The sequence below is a fragment of the Mustela nigripes genome, chromosome 3 (assembly GCF_022355385.1).
Source record: "Mustela nigripes isolate SB6536 chromosome 3, MUSNIG.SB6536, whole genome shotgun sequence".
NCBI lineage: Eukaryota > Metazoa > Chordata > Mammalia > Carnivora > Mustelidae > Mustela > Mustela nigripes.
The window spans coordinates 127,078,069-127,095,227 of record NC_081559.1 but is presented as its reverse complement, the minus strand read 5'-3'; the positions used below and the strand labels follow the sequence as shown (position 1 = coordinate 127,095,227).

The following is a 17,159-nucleotide window of genomic DNA, read 5'->3' as shown; positions in this document are numbered from 1 at the left end:
AACTGGCAGTTAAATGTGTGTGATCTACTTTGCTCTATCTTCTGGCTAATTCATTTCAGGATCAACTCTAATATTTTTTTTTTTCTTAAGGTTTATTTATTTATTTGAGAGAGAGAGCTTGAGCAGACAGAGGGGAAAGGGGAGGGGCAGAGGGAGGAGCACACTTCCCACTGAGCAGGGAGCCTGATCCCAGGACCCCAGAATCATGACCGGAGCCAAAGGCAGATGCTTAACCCACTGAGCCACCCAGGCATCCCCAGGATCAACTCTAATCTGAACTGCATCCCTTCACTCTATCACCAAATTTCACTTCATTAAGGTCATGAATAACTTCCACAGTCCTAATTAAAGATAGATTTTCTGTGCTCACCCTACTCACCATGTGAGAACTGGTTACTGAACTCCCTATCATCTTCCTACTCATTCTCAGGCCCTTATTTTCACACTAGACCAAGTCTGCTTACTCAAGAGCATCCTGCACTTCGTCTACTCTTGCACTCAAAAGGCTTTACTGAATGCTAATGGTGCTCCGCAGTTGGGACTTGAGGATACAATCATGTGGAATGCTTCCTTCCTTATAGTCGGGTATAGGTAGAAAAATTAAACATTACTAGTGACAATCTATATGAACTGTAATTTGAAATAATTATAACTGCCATTTGAAAGAAGAGAGCACTATGAGGACGAGTGACAAGATTAATTTAGACTGAAGGGCTGGAGAAGGTCTTTCTGAAGTGACACTTAAACTAAGCTGTTCAAGGTCTTCTAGATTATAACCTCCATGAGAGAAGATGAGGACTATCTTGCTGTCTTATGGCAGAGATAAGGCAATTAATGATTTCACTGAATGACTAACCCTAGTATCAAATGTTACAAAGACTGTCAAAATGCTCAGTAAACAAATCAAAGAAATATGTGTGTGTGTGGTTATGCTTTTGGAAATACTTTATTTGTTCAAAGTTTTCTAAATGTTTTAATTAAAAATAAACTGGAATTTCAAAACATTTTATCTTAGTTTTCTTCTCTTTTCTTTTATCCATAATTTCTTCTTTTACATTACAAAAGGTGTAAAGCCAAACTCATTTTATCAGATTTCTAGCTCCTCTGAATAGCCTTTCAGATGTAGGCTAGAAAGAAAAATTATTATTTTTTAAGTGTGAAAGTAAAATTAGCAAACATCTGAGATATGAACCTTTAGGTTATAAGATTAAAAAAATTTTTTTAAAGTACAATCTACCCCTCAATGTGGGGTTTGAACTCATGACCCCAAGATCAAGAGCCATAGGCTTTACTGACAGTCAGCCCCAAGGGTTTGTTGTTGTTTTTTCCAGAGTTGGGGCGGGGGAGAGGGGAGGGCAGAAGGAGAAGAAGAGACAATCTTCAGCAGGCTCCCCAACCCTGAGATCATGACCTGAGCTGAAATCAAGAGGCAGACACTTAACTGACTGAGCCACCCAGGCAGTACATCCCCCCCTTTCTATTTTCAAGAGCAGTTTTCGGTTTCACAGGAAAACTGAGCATGAGCAGAAAGTAAAAGTTCCCATACACGTCCTGCCGCACGGGAACACAGCCTCTTCCACCACCACTATCTACACCAGAGCCATAAGACTCACTATAATTCATGAACCTACACATAATTATCACTCTCAAAGTCCATAGTTTACGTAAGGGCTCACTCTTGGTGTTGTCTATTCTATGGGTTTTGACAAATGTATAATGTATTTACTACTATGGTGTCTTTTTTTTTTTTTAAAGATTTTATTTATTTATTTATTTGACAGACAGGGATCACAAGCAGGCAGAGAGGCAGGCAGAGAGAGAGGAGGAAGCAGGCTCCCTGCTGAGCATAGATCCCGAATCGGGGCTCTATCCCAGGACCCTGGGATCATGACCTGAGCCGAAGGCAGAGGCTTAACCCTCTGAGCCACCCAGGTGCCCCTACTACTATGGTATCTTATAGAAGAGTTCCACTTATTTAAATATCCCCAATGCTCTGATTATTAGTCCCTCTCTCACCCTCAGTCCCTGGCAAATGCTAATCTTTTTACTGTCTCCATAGTTTTGCCTTTTCCAGAACGTCATTTAGCTGGAGTCAACAGTATATAGCCTTTTCAGATTGGGTTCTTTCACTCATAAGATGCATTTAAGATTTCTCTGTGTCTTTTCTTCATTTTTATTTTTAGAAAAAATTAAGATTAATTAGAAATCACAGATTTTTTATTATGGAGAAACCTCAAGAATCATCTAAAAGACTGGCAATCATGTAAGTGATATAAGAGCCTAAAAAACTTCCTTACCTCACAACAGAATATTTATTGCTTTAGTGATATTAATACCATTTATTCTGATAAATTAATACCATTTATTCTGCTAGTTGCGTATAGAAAAGGTGTGCTGTTTGGTTCTTCATTTTAAGAAGATTTGATTACCTTCAGGTAATCAAAGTATCTTTCAAGTTAGAGGTTCAGGGTAATTTGCATCCTTTGCAAATCCTTAATTTAATACTTGTCTTTTTTATAGTATAAATTTTGCAAAAATCTCCAAGATTTTGTTCACAATTTTCCCAAGAACCTCTCTTAATTCTTAATATTCAGATAGTTCTTTAAAAGCATGCTCCATATCTTTCCTCTTGTTCAGCTATTTATTAGTGTAAATATCAGATCCCCATTCATCAATGGCATTATATGGAATCCAAGCAGTGCTCTAACATTTTTACATAGTTGATGAAACCCTATATATTTTGTGGGACTCGGAATGGATTCATCCTTCATTTTCATAGAAAATGATAGTCACCTGAGGGGAGACACTTAGAAAAGATAATTGAATGAAGAATACTTAAAGTGGCCAATGAATATTTTCATGTTTTTGTAACTGTATTATATAGTCAAGAACCTTGAAATATTTAAAATTTATGATTCCCAACAGATAAACTTATATAAAGCTTCTCTCATGCCAGATATTGTTTTAAGCGATTTACATGTCAGCTCATTTAATGCTTAAGAACAGCATAACACAGTGGTTATAATTTCTGACTCCAAAGCCACACCATACTCCTTGGGTTCCAACCCCAGCCTTGCCAATCACTATCAACAGAACCTCAAATTAGCTATCTTCTCAGGGCCTCATCTTCCTAATCTGTAAAAAGTAGTCTAATAATACCTACTTCATATGTTATTGGGATTATTAAATGAGTTCACACATTAAGTGCTTAAAACAGTATCTGGCACATAATAAAATTCAGTAAAGAATTCAACAAATGTTTGTTACTATTAATATTACTATCACTTATTACTATGTCTATATGTAATTCAGGCTCCCTAAAGGCAGGAAGCACATTTTATTCATTTTTAGTTTAACCACATGTACTTCTTTTTTTTTTTTTAAACCACATGTACTTCTAATGCATGCCCAAACTCAAACTCTCTAGAAATATTTGAGCATGTACTGTGTTCTAAGGCTAAATAACTTGGATATCAGTAAATAATAAGATAAAGGCCTCTGTCCTTCTGGAGTGAGAAGAGACTATGAAAAAACCTTTTTTTTTTAAAAAAATGTCTGTGAGCATGTTTGTATGTGTGTGTATATACTGGGGAGGTGGGGAACATGGATGGATGGAGGGTTGAAGAGGACGTGGCAGTGCAGAGCGTTATGTGTTATGGCACAGAGAAAAAGCTGAGCTAATATATGGGCCCTGGAATACTGGAGGGAAGGAAAGAGAGTGGTGCTTAAATGAGGTGCTCTCTCACTCGGAAGGTGAGATTTAAGTCAAGCCTTGAGGAGGTGAGGAAACAGACAAGTGGCTTACTGAGAGAAGAGCACTCTGGGCTAAGGAAATGGCTAGAGGAAAAGATGTAAATGGGATGTGTTAGAGAAACTGTCGTGAAGCCAAATATGGCTACTGCTCAGAAACCAAGGAAGGGCCCTGCCCCTAAGAAATGAGGTGGCAGGCATCATAGGGTCTGATCACGCTGACTCCATGAATTTTAAAATTTACTTGTGATAAAATGGGCAATTCACTGCAGCGTTTTGATGAGCAGAGTCATATAATTTCACCTAAATCCTAAAACAATCATTGTGGCTGCAACATTGGGAACGACCTGTTAAGTATAGCAGATAAGAGAAGCAGGGGCTGGTTAAGGAGGCTTTCTCAATGAGGCAAGAAATGGTGTCTTGGACAAGGGCAGGAGCAATGGAGGGGGTCTGAAGTGACTGAATTCTATATACATTCTGAAGCACAGCCAAGAGAATTTGTTGATAGTATGGATGTGGGTTTTGGGAGAGGGAGAACTGCATTAAGAATGGCTCCAATATTTTTGCCAGATCAAATGGAAGAATCAATGAAGACGGGGGAAAATTATAAGTGGAGTAGGAAGGACTATCAATTCCAGTTTAGTTATTTTGAGATGTTTATTAGACATCCCAGTGGTAAGGCTGGGTAGGCAACAGAATATATGAGTTTAGACTTCAGGAAGGATACTGGGGTTGGAGATGTAACTTAGAACTGTCAGCATAAGATAGTACTTAGAGCCACAGAAAGAGAGGAACCAGCAAAAAAGGTTTTAAAAAACACATTTGTTTTATGTAATAGCAGAATTAAACAGAAAAACAAACAAACAAACAAACAAAAAACATAAAAGTGGCCTCTCCCAATCCTATCACTGGTTTTCATTCTATATCTGGAACCTGCAAGGCCTTCAAGGATCCTCTCTTCCCTCTTTCCATGCAGACAGACTCCCATGGCTGGTTTCTCACTTCCCTGACCATTCTGTGTAAAGTAGCTCCCACTTTCTACCCACTAGAAGTTTTTTATCTTTACCAAAAAAATCACCAAATCTGTTATCAGGTCTCAACCCCAGAGGTTCTGACTGAATTGTCAGCATTATGTAGTGGTTAAAAGCACTACCTGGGTGGGCTTGGATGAACCACTGACCTCCATGGGTTTTCTGCTATGTAGAAGCTTTTGTGGGTTTTTTTGTTTTGTTTTTTTAAAGGTTTTATTTATTATTTATTTGACAGACAGAGATAAGAAGTAGGCAGAGAGGCAGGCAGAGCGAGAGGGAGGGAAGCAGGCTTGCTACCAAGCAGAGAGCCTGATGCAGGGGCCAATCCCAGGATCCTGGGATCATGACTTGAGCTGAAGGCAGAGGCCAGAGGCCTTAACCCACTGAGCCACCCAGGTGCCCCTGCCATGTAGAAGCTTTTGAGTTTGATGCAGTCCCACTCATTTATTTTTGCTTTCACTGCTTTGCTTTTGGTGTCAGATTCAAAAATCATCACCAAGACCAATGTCCAGGAAGTTATTGCCCATGTTTCCTTCTAGAAGTTTTATGGTTTTGGGTCTTACAATGAGGTCTTTAATACATTCTGAGTTAATTTTTATGTATGATGTAAGTTAGCGGTCCAGTTTCATGCTTTTATATGTGGCTGTCTAGTTTTCCTAACGACATTTATTAAAGAGACTGCCCTTTCCCCACGGAATATGCTTGGCTCCTTTGCTGTAGGTGAATTTACCATATATGCATGGTTTATCTGGGCTCTCTATCCTGTTCTATTGATCCTCGTCTCTGTTTTTATGCCAATACTATACTGTTTAGATTACTATGGCTTTGTAATATAATTTGAAATCGGGAAACATGGTGAAACCTCCAGCTTTTTTCTTTCTCAAGACTGCTTTGGCTATTAATTCTTCAATACAAATTAATATACTTAATAATACCACTGTTAGAGTTCCTACGATGATGTCACCTTAACTTTTCCTTTTTTTGGGTCCACATTGCCATCTACTCAGTAGGACTGTACTGTGGTGAGAAGTGAGTACCTAGGTACCAGGTGAGTGCCAAACAATTACAAGTAATATTCATTAAACTGAATTCCTACAGCCCACCCCAGAGCTTCTAATTCAGGAACTCTTTGCTTGGACACAAAAATTAAATTAATAAGACCTCCAGTGGTTTTTAGGCAGTGTGTCCTTCTCCATATGAAACAATGGCCTAGTGCCAAGTATTCTACGGTGGTTCATTTGCTTACGCCTAAATTGACTTCCACCAATTTCAACGTCATTTTTAAAAACTGCTAATGGCTCTACTTTTAAAAATCATTAACACACATGGATTTAAAATTTAAAAAAGCAAGGGTATGAAAAGTACCAGAGCCAATTCCTAACCACTGAAGATAAGTTTTGTCCAACTACCATTCTGAAATCATGGCTGTATTTTCATCTACCACACTTGGCTCTCAAAAACAAAATGTAACAAAAGTTCCATGAATGAATGGCCTATCTCATGACTAAAAGTAACCCGCTGAAGAACTGTGTATTTTATTTTTATGATTTTGTTTATTTGAGGCCTCTCTTCTGAGGAGTCTGGCAAAGGTTTATCAATTTCACTGATCTTTTCAAAGAACTAGCTTGTTTTACTGATCTGCCTACTATTTTTTGTTTTTGTTGTTGGGTTTTTTTTTTGTTGTTGTTTTTTTTCAGAACTGTATGTTTTAAAGTCATACCAAAAAAATGACAGACCTCTAACACAGATCATTCAGAGATGTGAGCTGACTGAAATATCAGTAGCTTATTTAGCCAACATAGAAAATCTTACTCTCCTTTGCACTAACATTCCAAATTGAAAGACATGTAAAGAAAAAACAATAAAGTCTGCTCTTTTTAAACAGGAAATTAATAAACTCAGCATGGTATATTAGAACACAAGCTTTACAGTTGAAACACCAGTGTTCAAGTCCATCTGTATCATTTCATAACCTGTGAACCTGTACAAATTAGATATAGAAACTATGCTCCATTTCTCCATGTGTAAAATGGGAAAAAGAATATATAGTATTCCTACTTCAAAGTTCTATCATAAGGCTCAAAATTTTCAAGTCTTACAAATTCAAAAAGTTTTAATAAAAATATTGAGGATTCTTCAAGATAACTACAGCTAAGGAACAACTCTCCCACCAAACCCATCCAATCTTGAGTTCAAAATTTTAAACACATTATCTTCTAAAATTAACTGAAGAAAATATTCACAAATCTATGATATTCTTTCAAATAAAATGATTTCAGAGTTGTTCTTATCCTATTGACCCTCCATACATTGTCCTTCCTAAGACAGCAATCCTCTCAACTAATTCAATTAGATACTGATCTGGTTCCTTATTGTAGTAGGCGGAAGAGTGGCCCCTGAAGAGGTATGTCCAAGTACTAAACCCTAGAATCAGGGACCTTATATAGGAAAAGGATCTTTGCAGATATAATTAGGATATATATTCTGAGATAATTTCAGTCTGGATTTTGTCTGGGGCCTAAATCACATGACAAATGTACTCATAAGAGAAAGACAGGGGGAGACAAAGACAGATACAGGTGACAGGCTATGCAAAGACAGAGGCAGAGACTGAGTTAGGCCGCCACCAAAAGCTACAAGAGGCAAGGAAGGATTTTCCCTGGAGGCTTCAGAGGGACAGCAGCCCTGCAGATACCCAGATTCTGGACTTCTGGCCTCCAGAGCTACAAGAGAAGAGATTTCCATTGTTTCAAGCCCTAAAACAAGTTTGTGATAATCTGTTACAGCAGCCCTAGGAAACCAATACACGTATGAAGAGTCATTTTTCATTCCTCCTCCTGGGACTTTCCTGTTGTTAGTCTTCCAGGCTTGTTGACATCATCTGTAATAATTTCTACTATAATCTGTAAGTGCCTCAAACACCAGAAATATTAAGAGCAGTAAGGGAAGAGAAAACAGGGGATATAGAACATTTATTTGAGAAATCTGTCAGTGAAGGCTAGGTGGAAAGGTTAAGAGACAGTCACTCAAAAAAATATTTACGGAGGGACGCCTGGGTGGCTCAGTGGGTTAAGCGTCTGCCTTGGGCTCAGGTGATAATCTCAGGGTCCTGGGATCGAGCCCACACTTCGGGCTCTCTGCTCAGCAGGGAGCCTGCTTCCCCCCCTCTCTGGCTGCCTCTCTGCCTACTTGTGATCTCTGTCAAATGAATAGGTGAAATCTTAAAAAAAAAAAAAAAAAAATTTTTAAATATTTATGGAGTACTTCCTATAGACCAGACACTAGTATAAATAAATTAGTAATAAAAACAAATTAAAGAAAGTTTCCAAGAAGATGTAGCTTTCAAAATGCAAGATCTCTTTTCCCTGAAAATGGAAGGAATGGAAACAATTATGCTGACAAGGCTGAAAGAGTTGCTAAAGAATCAATAAAGTGAGGGACACCTGGATGGCTCAGTTGGCTGAGTGTCAGACTCTTGATTTCAGCTCACATCATGATCTTAGGGTGGCAGGATCAAGCCCTGCATGGGGAAATCCGTGCTCAGCAGGGAGTCTGCATCTCTTCTTCCCTGCTGCCCCTCCCTCCACTAGCATGCGCACAGCACACATGCTCACCTGTGCTCATGCTCACACTCGTGTGTGCTTTCTCTCTCTCAAATAAATAAATAAAGCTTTAAAGAAAGAAAAGAATTGATAAAGTGAAAGGAAATAGGACGTTATTGGGATACAGCCATACTTCTCTTGAAGCAAATCATCTACTCCCATTTCTGTATCTTTGGTTTTACAATATTAAAGTACCTTAAATACTTTAAATACTTCTGGGATGAGACCAAAAATGAAAATGACTAAAGCAGATAATGCCAGTATTTCTTACACATCTGGCTGTTTGCACACATTCATCTAGCATACTTTAAATGTTCTTTCCCCAATACTCGGTGACTTTGTTCCACTTAGCTAACAGCTACTCATCTTTGCAACTTAACTCAAGTGCCATAACCACTCGGAAGCTTCTGTAATACATACCTACCTTCACAAAGTGAGTTAGGTATTCTTCTGATTTTAAAATATGAAGACTTTCTCGCTGTGTGTATAAAATAAACAATATAACTGCCGGGTTTCAGGGGAAAAAAACAATATCCTCTGCCATAAATGCTGGGGAGGAAGAACACTGATGACCTATGACGACCTCACCTGCCCTGGGTATGGCTGAGCTCAAGACCAGAAGATGAAGTCAGGCTTCACTGAGGAGCACAATTCATTCTAAAAACCGGCTAGGAAGAGCTCCAACCCTACTATTTATGCAGCCACTATTTGCTGAGGACCTATGATGGACACATAATAGTGAGTGAAGAAGCCTTATCTTCATAGCCAATCTTTACCCTGCACTCTATGCTTTTACCTCTCCCCAAGTTTTGAGTTTTTCCCCTTGTGTTTCACCTACTGTCCTTTTTCTGCCCCAGGATCCCAGAGAAGACTCATACAACATCTGGTGATGTTGTCTCCTTAGGCTCTTCTATGCTATGATAGTTGCTCAAGATTTTCCCCGTTTTGAAGACCATAACAGCTTTGAGGAGTATGGTGAAGGCATTGCAGAGTGTACCCTCAAATTGGGATCTGTCACACTTTTCCCCCATGGCTGACTGGAGTTACTGAAGTTTGCAAGGAAGATCACAGAGATACATTATCTCACCTCTACAAAGGTACCCACTATCATTACATGAGTACATACCAACCACATGACTGATTACTGTTGACATTAACCTTGGTCACTTGCCTGAGGTAGTTTGATAGGTTTCTCCACTGCAAAGTAACCATCTCCTTCTGTTTCCACACTACACTCTTCCAAAGGACACTATGCATAGTCAGTCCACTGCTTTGCGGAGTGGACCTTACCAAAATTTTAACCACTGACCCATTTCTTTTTTCTGTCGTCATCTTTCACCACCATGTCCTGTTGCCCATAGCCAATCTTCTGCCCTTCACAGTGCTTTAACATTGTTATGTGTACTTACTACTTTATATTTAAAAATAAATGGAAAATAGCCTGTATCTGAAGTAGTCTTCTGAAAAGGAAAAATTACCTTCATCTTTAATTTTTTCACTCCCTACAATGTCCTTCTCCAATCTCTGTTAATTCCAATTCTCACCAGTAACCACCTCATCATTTTCACTACCACTGCCCTACGTAAGACCTTTATTACCTCCTACCTGGACCGCTATAATAACCACCTAACTATATATGCTCCGGCTTCCGAATCTGTCCTACATATGGCTGCACCAGGGATGGATGAGAAAAGACAGAAAGAAAGAATTACATGTAACGTCCAGAATGTCTCTGCCACTGTATGATAATCTGAATATATACACATGTATATTTAGTTCCTAATGTAATCATAACTCCAGTCTGGTACTCTTTTCTTTTAAAAAAGTCTACCTTTTCTACTGCCCTCAGATTAAAGTTCAAATTCAACCACACTGTATCACAGCCTAAGTCCAATATGTTTAATGAATTTATCTTTCCAGTCTTATATTAGTAATTGTCTGACAGGAAACTATACTATAAATTGGAAGGTTTATACTGAGGAACTACAAGGTGTGGCACTTGAAAGATACATGATAAATGACAACTTTTTCCCTCCTATTTTTACATTTTGTTTATTTACCATTTCTACTTGTCTAAACTCTACCCATTTTTCAAGGACCAGCTCAAATGCCATCTTTTTTTTTTCTCTTTTCTTTCAATGCTCAAATTTTTTTCTTTCAAATGTCATCTTACCCTACCTAAGATTTCCATGGAGGAAGACAGGCATTTTGCATTCTGCAACTTCTCATGAAATTCCAAGCTTTCTTCAGTACCTACATCAGAGCCTTTATCACATTTAATCAGCACTGCTAGACTATATACCCCTTAAAGGCAGGGGCATATTTACTTCACTTTTTAAATCCTTCACAGTAGTAGTCCCGTGCTTTACATTTAGAAACTTAAATTGTGAAGCCTTCTGCATTTCAAAGTACACCACTAATTTAAGAGATAACAAATCTTCTGGACTAGATTAAGATCCTGTGTGTGACACGGGAAGGAACAGCTGTTTCAGGTCTCCAGACCTTGTTTGCTTCTTTGTATAATGGTAATCATACCACCCACTTTATTGATAAGGCTATTTTGAGGAATACAGGAGATAGCATGCAGATCACATGTCTGTGCTTCTTTTTCCTTCCCCAGCGCTGAAAGGGGGCTGACACTTTATCCCGTGTTAAGACCACAGTACTCTATACATACTTCATTAACCACTTATCATGTTATACTTTTATTATCAGTTTACGCATCCACCTTCCTCCTTCAGGGGCAGTAATATTCACCTTTTTGTATTTTGAAAACCACCTGCACTGTGGCCCAGTTTAGAAGACAGATGCTCAGTGAATACTAGATTAATATACCGCATGCTCACTGAAAAGGTCACAAAGTGAGACTAGTCATTTCTATGATGCAACAAACTCTAATCTACGTTTAAAAAAATCAATTTCTCAAAAAATAATAAGTCAAAAATTTTTTACTCAACAGTGAATTTTTCAGATATTTAGAGAATGAAAACCTGACTGTGCTGAATCAGAATTCCATCTCTATCATCAGCCCCTAACTTAAGTGTAATTTTCCTCTGAAAAGTTCAGCTTTTTAGTGTGTACATGAGTTATCAATCAAGCGCCTCCTAGCTCCAAACCTTCACTGCCCTGCTGGAGACACTAGAACATTTCTCCCATGCCAGCTGGCGTGACAGCAAGTGTCATCAGCAGAAGGCAGCACTCCGCACCTCTCCGCAGCCAACTTCCCCCAGCACTCCTTCAGGCTGCTTCCCATGAAGGTCCCAACACAGCTCCTCCCCATGGAAGGCTTCCCACAGCACACAGACGGCAGCTTTCCAATCCATCACAGCCCCTCAGTGGGCCTCAGCCGTGCCCCTCCAAGAAGGTCTGGATGCCAGATTGGCTCCTTCCTTCCATGCTCTGACTGGGTCTTCTATCTGCTGTTATTGTACTCTTTAGAGTTCTCCTTACCGCTAAGCCAATTCCCTGTTACTCTAATCCCATGATATAGTTAATGTTTCTTTACATTAGACTTTCCCTATGCAAATTCCTGTGTGGTTTCAGTCTCCTAGCTCAACTCTGACTGATCCAACCAGTATGGTTAACAGATCCTTCATTAAGACAAACCAAATTTAAGTTGGTAAAGTGGAGGGATTCTGAATATGAGCCAAGGTTAGATTTTCTCAGAGAAGGCCTAGGTGTTTTTTTGTTTGTTTTTGCTTTTTAGTGCAATATGTTCAAAAACTACAAAGCCAGATACAATTTAAATTTTAAAAAATTGTAAAATAAAATGAAGCATTTGCTACTTTCCATAGGGAATAAATGATCAAATACTAGATCTAACAGGAAGTAAGGCAGCACCATGTGCTAAAAATAACATACCTTTCCTTTCTTCTTCCCAACTCATGGGGCTTCCCCCCACCACCACCTATTTTAATGTTGGTAAATGGCTGGAGTGTTTGAGAAACATCAGAATGAAGAACACTGAAGTACAATTACCTCTCAGAATTTTAAGAGTACCACAATTTGCTGGAACCATAGAGGTCCTCTGTGCTGTGTTTTTTAACCAGTAGACTGTAACCAGTTACATCATGGAATCAATTTAGTGGATCACAACCAGCATAAAAAAAGACCTAGAAAACAGCAAATATGAGACTGTATATACTATACAAGCATAAATACTATTTAGAAACTTCTATTTTAAAGAGATATATGCACTTACACACATATCTGAACCCTGAGCAATCAAATACTTCTTACCATGACTGACAAAAACAAACTTGGAAATTACTCTCTAGTGTCTAATCCAACCACACATCCATTGAAAGAACTCATCTACAATACTTTTGCTATCATTCACGGCAAAATAAGTCAGCTGAAGAATCCAGAATACTTATATTCTCTTTTAATTAACATTTAAAAGGACAGAGATCAAGGGGAAAATCTGACTGAATCATCTTTTGGGAATTTAATGTACCTACCGACACAAATAAATAAATAAAACTTAGGTATCATGAGTCAACCAGCAGGTGATAATTCTATTACAGAAACCTCTCTGTAAAAAGATTCTCCCAGTAAAACTGGGAAAAACCCTATACCCTGGTTTGCCGGGGAAGGCTCAGTAACTCATGTTTCCCTAATAAATTATGGATCAGCTAATATGATAAATTATATGGTTTCCCTAAAAAACAGATTCTCAAAATATGGTTCTCATACCAGAAGCTTACGTATTACCTGGAAACTTATTAGAATGCAAATGATTAGCCCCATCTTATTGAATCAGAAACTGGGGTGAAGCCCTGCAATCTGTGTTTCACCAAGTTGTCCAGATGTTGCTGATGGGTGAAGTTCAATAACCAGTGCCCTTACATATAGCAAAAAAAAAAATGCTGGTTTCAGTGGCAAATCCTCTTCAGTTTACTTTTTCAGTTATAACTAATGTGAAGCCCCTGCACAGTTGGTATTAACATAAATAACTGAAAATACTAAAGATAGGTCCCCCACAGCAATGTCCAAAACATTGTTACCCTGGTTTCCACTTAGCACCTTCGGCAATTACCTGGCTTGGAACAGATGGGCTACATGCCACCTGCCAAATACCCAAAGGACTCACTTCAATACAGACAGTCTTCCTTTCTTTTTTATTGCATCTAAGGACTCCTGTAATCAAGTTATGCTTTATGCTAATATACTTTTGTCTTATTTAAAATATCTGCGTGGCTTTTGACAGTCTGCAGGTCTAACTATGCTCCTTCCTTGCATGCAATCTTATCAAACCATGATACTAAGCCTGTGAGATTAGTAAAGCAGGAATGATAAATAAATAATATTTATTTATTTGAGAGAGAGAGAGAAAAAAAATGTGAGGGGAGGGGCAGAGGGGAAGAGGGGAAGAGCTGTGCTAAGCACAGAGACCAACCTGAGGCTCAATTTCACAACCCTCAGATTACACCCTAAGCCAAAATCAAGAGTCTGGTGCCCAACTGACTGAGCCACCCAGGTGCCCCATAAATCGTATTTTTCCACTCTACCACCCAACCTCCTTAATTTATTCTTTCCGACAGACTGCAACCAATATCTTTCCTAACTAAAAATAATGTTATCTCACTTTCCAGGTATTACTAGTAGTAATACTAAGAGAAAGAAGGGAATACTCTGTAACTAAATGACTGACAGGGCAGAAATGTAATAAGGAAAAAAGATTTAAAAAAATAAACATAGTTTCCTTGACACTAACTTTATCCCAACAAGTTTCAGTTAACAGATCAGGTATATTACACTTTAATCTGATCATTTTCCTAATCCTTTCATAAGCAAAGATTCCAAATAAGAACTGCAGCATCTCAAAATCACATTTCAATGAAGTAGCTTGTAGAGGGTATTTTTCCATGATGTTATGGAAGAAGGTGCTTTGTGATGTGAGTGTACATGACACTTATAAAATAAATTTACTTTACATGATCTCTAAGTAGTATGCCATGATATAAATGATATCAAAGTTAAAGACTATAAGCAAAAAGAACTATTTCATGCAGCTGCTACATGAAACCGGCAAGAGCCCAAGAAAGCACATGATAATAGCAACTAAATAGAACTGCTAAATTCCTAAACACAGACTAGGCATCAGTCAACACAGACAATGTTGAGATTAGCCTGCTGAATTAAGTACACAAAATATATACCACACTCAAAATCAGATATTCTTTCTAAGTCCACTATTTTTAATAAAAGGTGATTTGGCAGTATCTATCAAAATACAAATACAAATCCTAGTCGGCCACAGATTTTACTTCTTACACAAGCCTGCAAGAACTGTGTTATACTGTGTATAACAATATTCATCAACAGGTCTAGATGAACATTGGTTATTTCTGGCGACCCAGCATCAGAGCACTTTTCTTTGAACTCCCCGGCAGCTAGGACATAACATGTAATCTAGACTCAGCCAATCAGATGTTCTTGTCCAGAATCTGGAATCTTGAAAGAATGCTCCAGTATCAGGGACCATAGAGAATCCATGGTGGCTACAGTGGAGATGAGAGACCACTGATATGTCCCCAGTATCTTCTTCAGCAGGATATACCGACAGCAGGAATTTGACTGTGCCTTGCCTTCCTTGGCTTTGCCATTTTCAGGCCAGATTATACTGCTTTCCTATCAATCTATGAACATTCAATCTTTCTAATGAAATCTGCTTAGATTTTTTTTTAAATTTTTTTTAAAATTTATTTACTTGACAGAAAGAGATCACAAGCAGGCAGAGACACAGGCAGAGAGGAGGCAGAGAGGAGGAAGCAGGCCCCCTGCCGAGCAGAGAGCCCGATGTGGGGCTCGATCCCAGGACCCTGAGATCATGACCTGAGCCGAAGGCAGAGGATCAACCCACTGAGCCACCCAGGTGCCCCTGAAATCTGCTTAGATTAACCACAGTAGGTTTCTGCTGTTTGCTACCTACCACAGACCAGGAATAACAGAATCAGGAACTGAATAAATTATGGTTGAGCTATGCAGGTGTTTAGAAAGAATGATAGATTTATATATGTGATATGTTAAGACACCTAAGATGTACCCTCAGGAGAAAAAAAAAAATAAAGGCGTAGAACAGTACTAAATGTATAATCCTACTGCTAAAACTGGGACACACCCATACACACAAGCTTACAGATGGATAGAAAATTTCTGGAAGGATACAGAAAACCACTGTTCACCATACTTAAAGTGATTGAATATTTTCATCTTTTATCATAAGCATTTATTACTTAGACCATTTAAAAAATACATAGAGAAGTACCTATTTTTGCATCAAACACTACATAAGCAATATTTTAATGGGCCTTGTCTAACAACCTCCATATTGATGTGGCTTTTAAATAATTAGCAAAATTTCTTGTGTGACCAAAAATAGTTATATTAAATTTCGGTCTGCAGAGAAAATTATGAGAGCCTGTGAGTAAAATAATGTGCTATGAGAAGATTTTGATTTCCTTTTTTTTAAAACTCCTAAGAGCTGCTCAAGAATACTAATCAGTAGTACTTTTTAACAAGATTTACTCATAGCTAAGGCCAAAAATTCACATATCCATGCTCAAATCCAACATAGTTTTTCCATTCCTAAGGTAAATTCTTTCTGAAGCCGGAAAGAATGGGGGGGGGGGGAGGCCAAAAAAGAAAACAAGACTACAAGGTGGAAAGGGATCACTAATTCCCGCCAGAAATCTGAGTGAAGGGTAGAGATTTACACCACTGAGAGATGGGGAATAAGGCTTCTGTGAAGCTATCCAGAGCATAAGCAAACCAACTCAGTGCCACACAGTGCTCTTCACAGTACGGTCCCCAGGTCTCCTTTAGTCTTCAGTCGCCACAGAATGCTGACAAAAACCCTATCCTGCTACATACACTCTGTTCAACCTGACTGCAAGGAGCTCAGTTCAATTCTCTGTTCTCCACATAACAAATACAAAAAATAGGGGCAAAAATAAAAACTGATTCTAGAGGGTTGTTAGGTGAGGGAATTATTCAAACAAATGAGACCATGTCTGATGATATCATACCTGATGTATAATTTGTAAAATGGAGCCAGTAGGTACCTAAGATTATTGTGAGAACATATATGAAAGCCAAAGCACAGCACTCAGCACACATTGGTGCTCAATAAATGTTTGCTGAAAATCTGAGTATGTTATGAGCCATTCACTGCAATTAGAATGAATCCTCTCCATGTTCCTTCAGTACTTTGTGCCTAGTGCATTACATTGTCTTGTAATTACTGTGGCAAATTCGTCTTCCCAGTAGGATAAGATAGTTCTATTCATTTTTCTAACTCTAGCTCAAGGACTGCCCACATAGTATCTTAAATGTCCTTAAAAACAAAAACGAGGTTGGGGAGACCTGGGTGGCACAGGTGGTTCACTGTCTGACTCTTGGGTTTTGGCTTGATCTCAGAGTCATGGGATCGAGCGTTGAGTGGGGGCTCTGTGCTCAGCATGGGGTGTGCTTGGGATTCTCTTTCCCCCTCCTTCTGTGCTCTTGCACTCTTTCTCAAATAATAAATCTTTAATAAAAAATAAATAAAAACAGGGGCGCCTGGTGGCTTAGTGGGTTAAAGCCTCTGCCTTTGGCTAAAGTCATGATCCCAGGGTCCTGGGATCGAGCCCCTGCATCTGGCTCTCTGCTCAGCAGGGAGCCTGCTTCCCTTCCTCTCTCTCTGCCTGCCGCTCTGCCTACTTGTGATCTCCGTCAAATAAATAAACTAATTAATTTAAAAAAATAAAAACAAATGAGAGGCACCTGGACGGCT

At 38.7% G+C, this 17,159-nt stretch overlaps 1 protein-coding gene across 1 annotated transcript in view; it reads right to left on the bottom strand.

The window, feature by feature from the left end:
* RAB2A (RAB2A, member RAS oncogene family) overlaps nucleotides 1-17,159 on the bottom strand; it is a 90,509-nt gene that overhangs the window by 58,053 nt on the left and 15,297 nt on the right. The window lies entirely within an intron of this gene.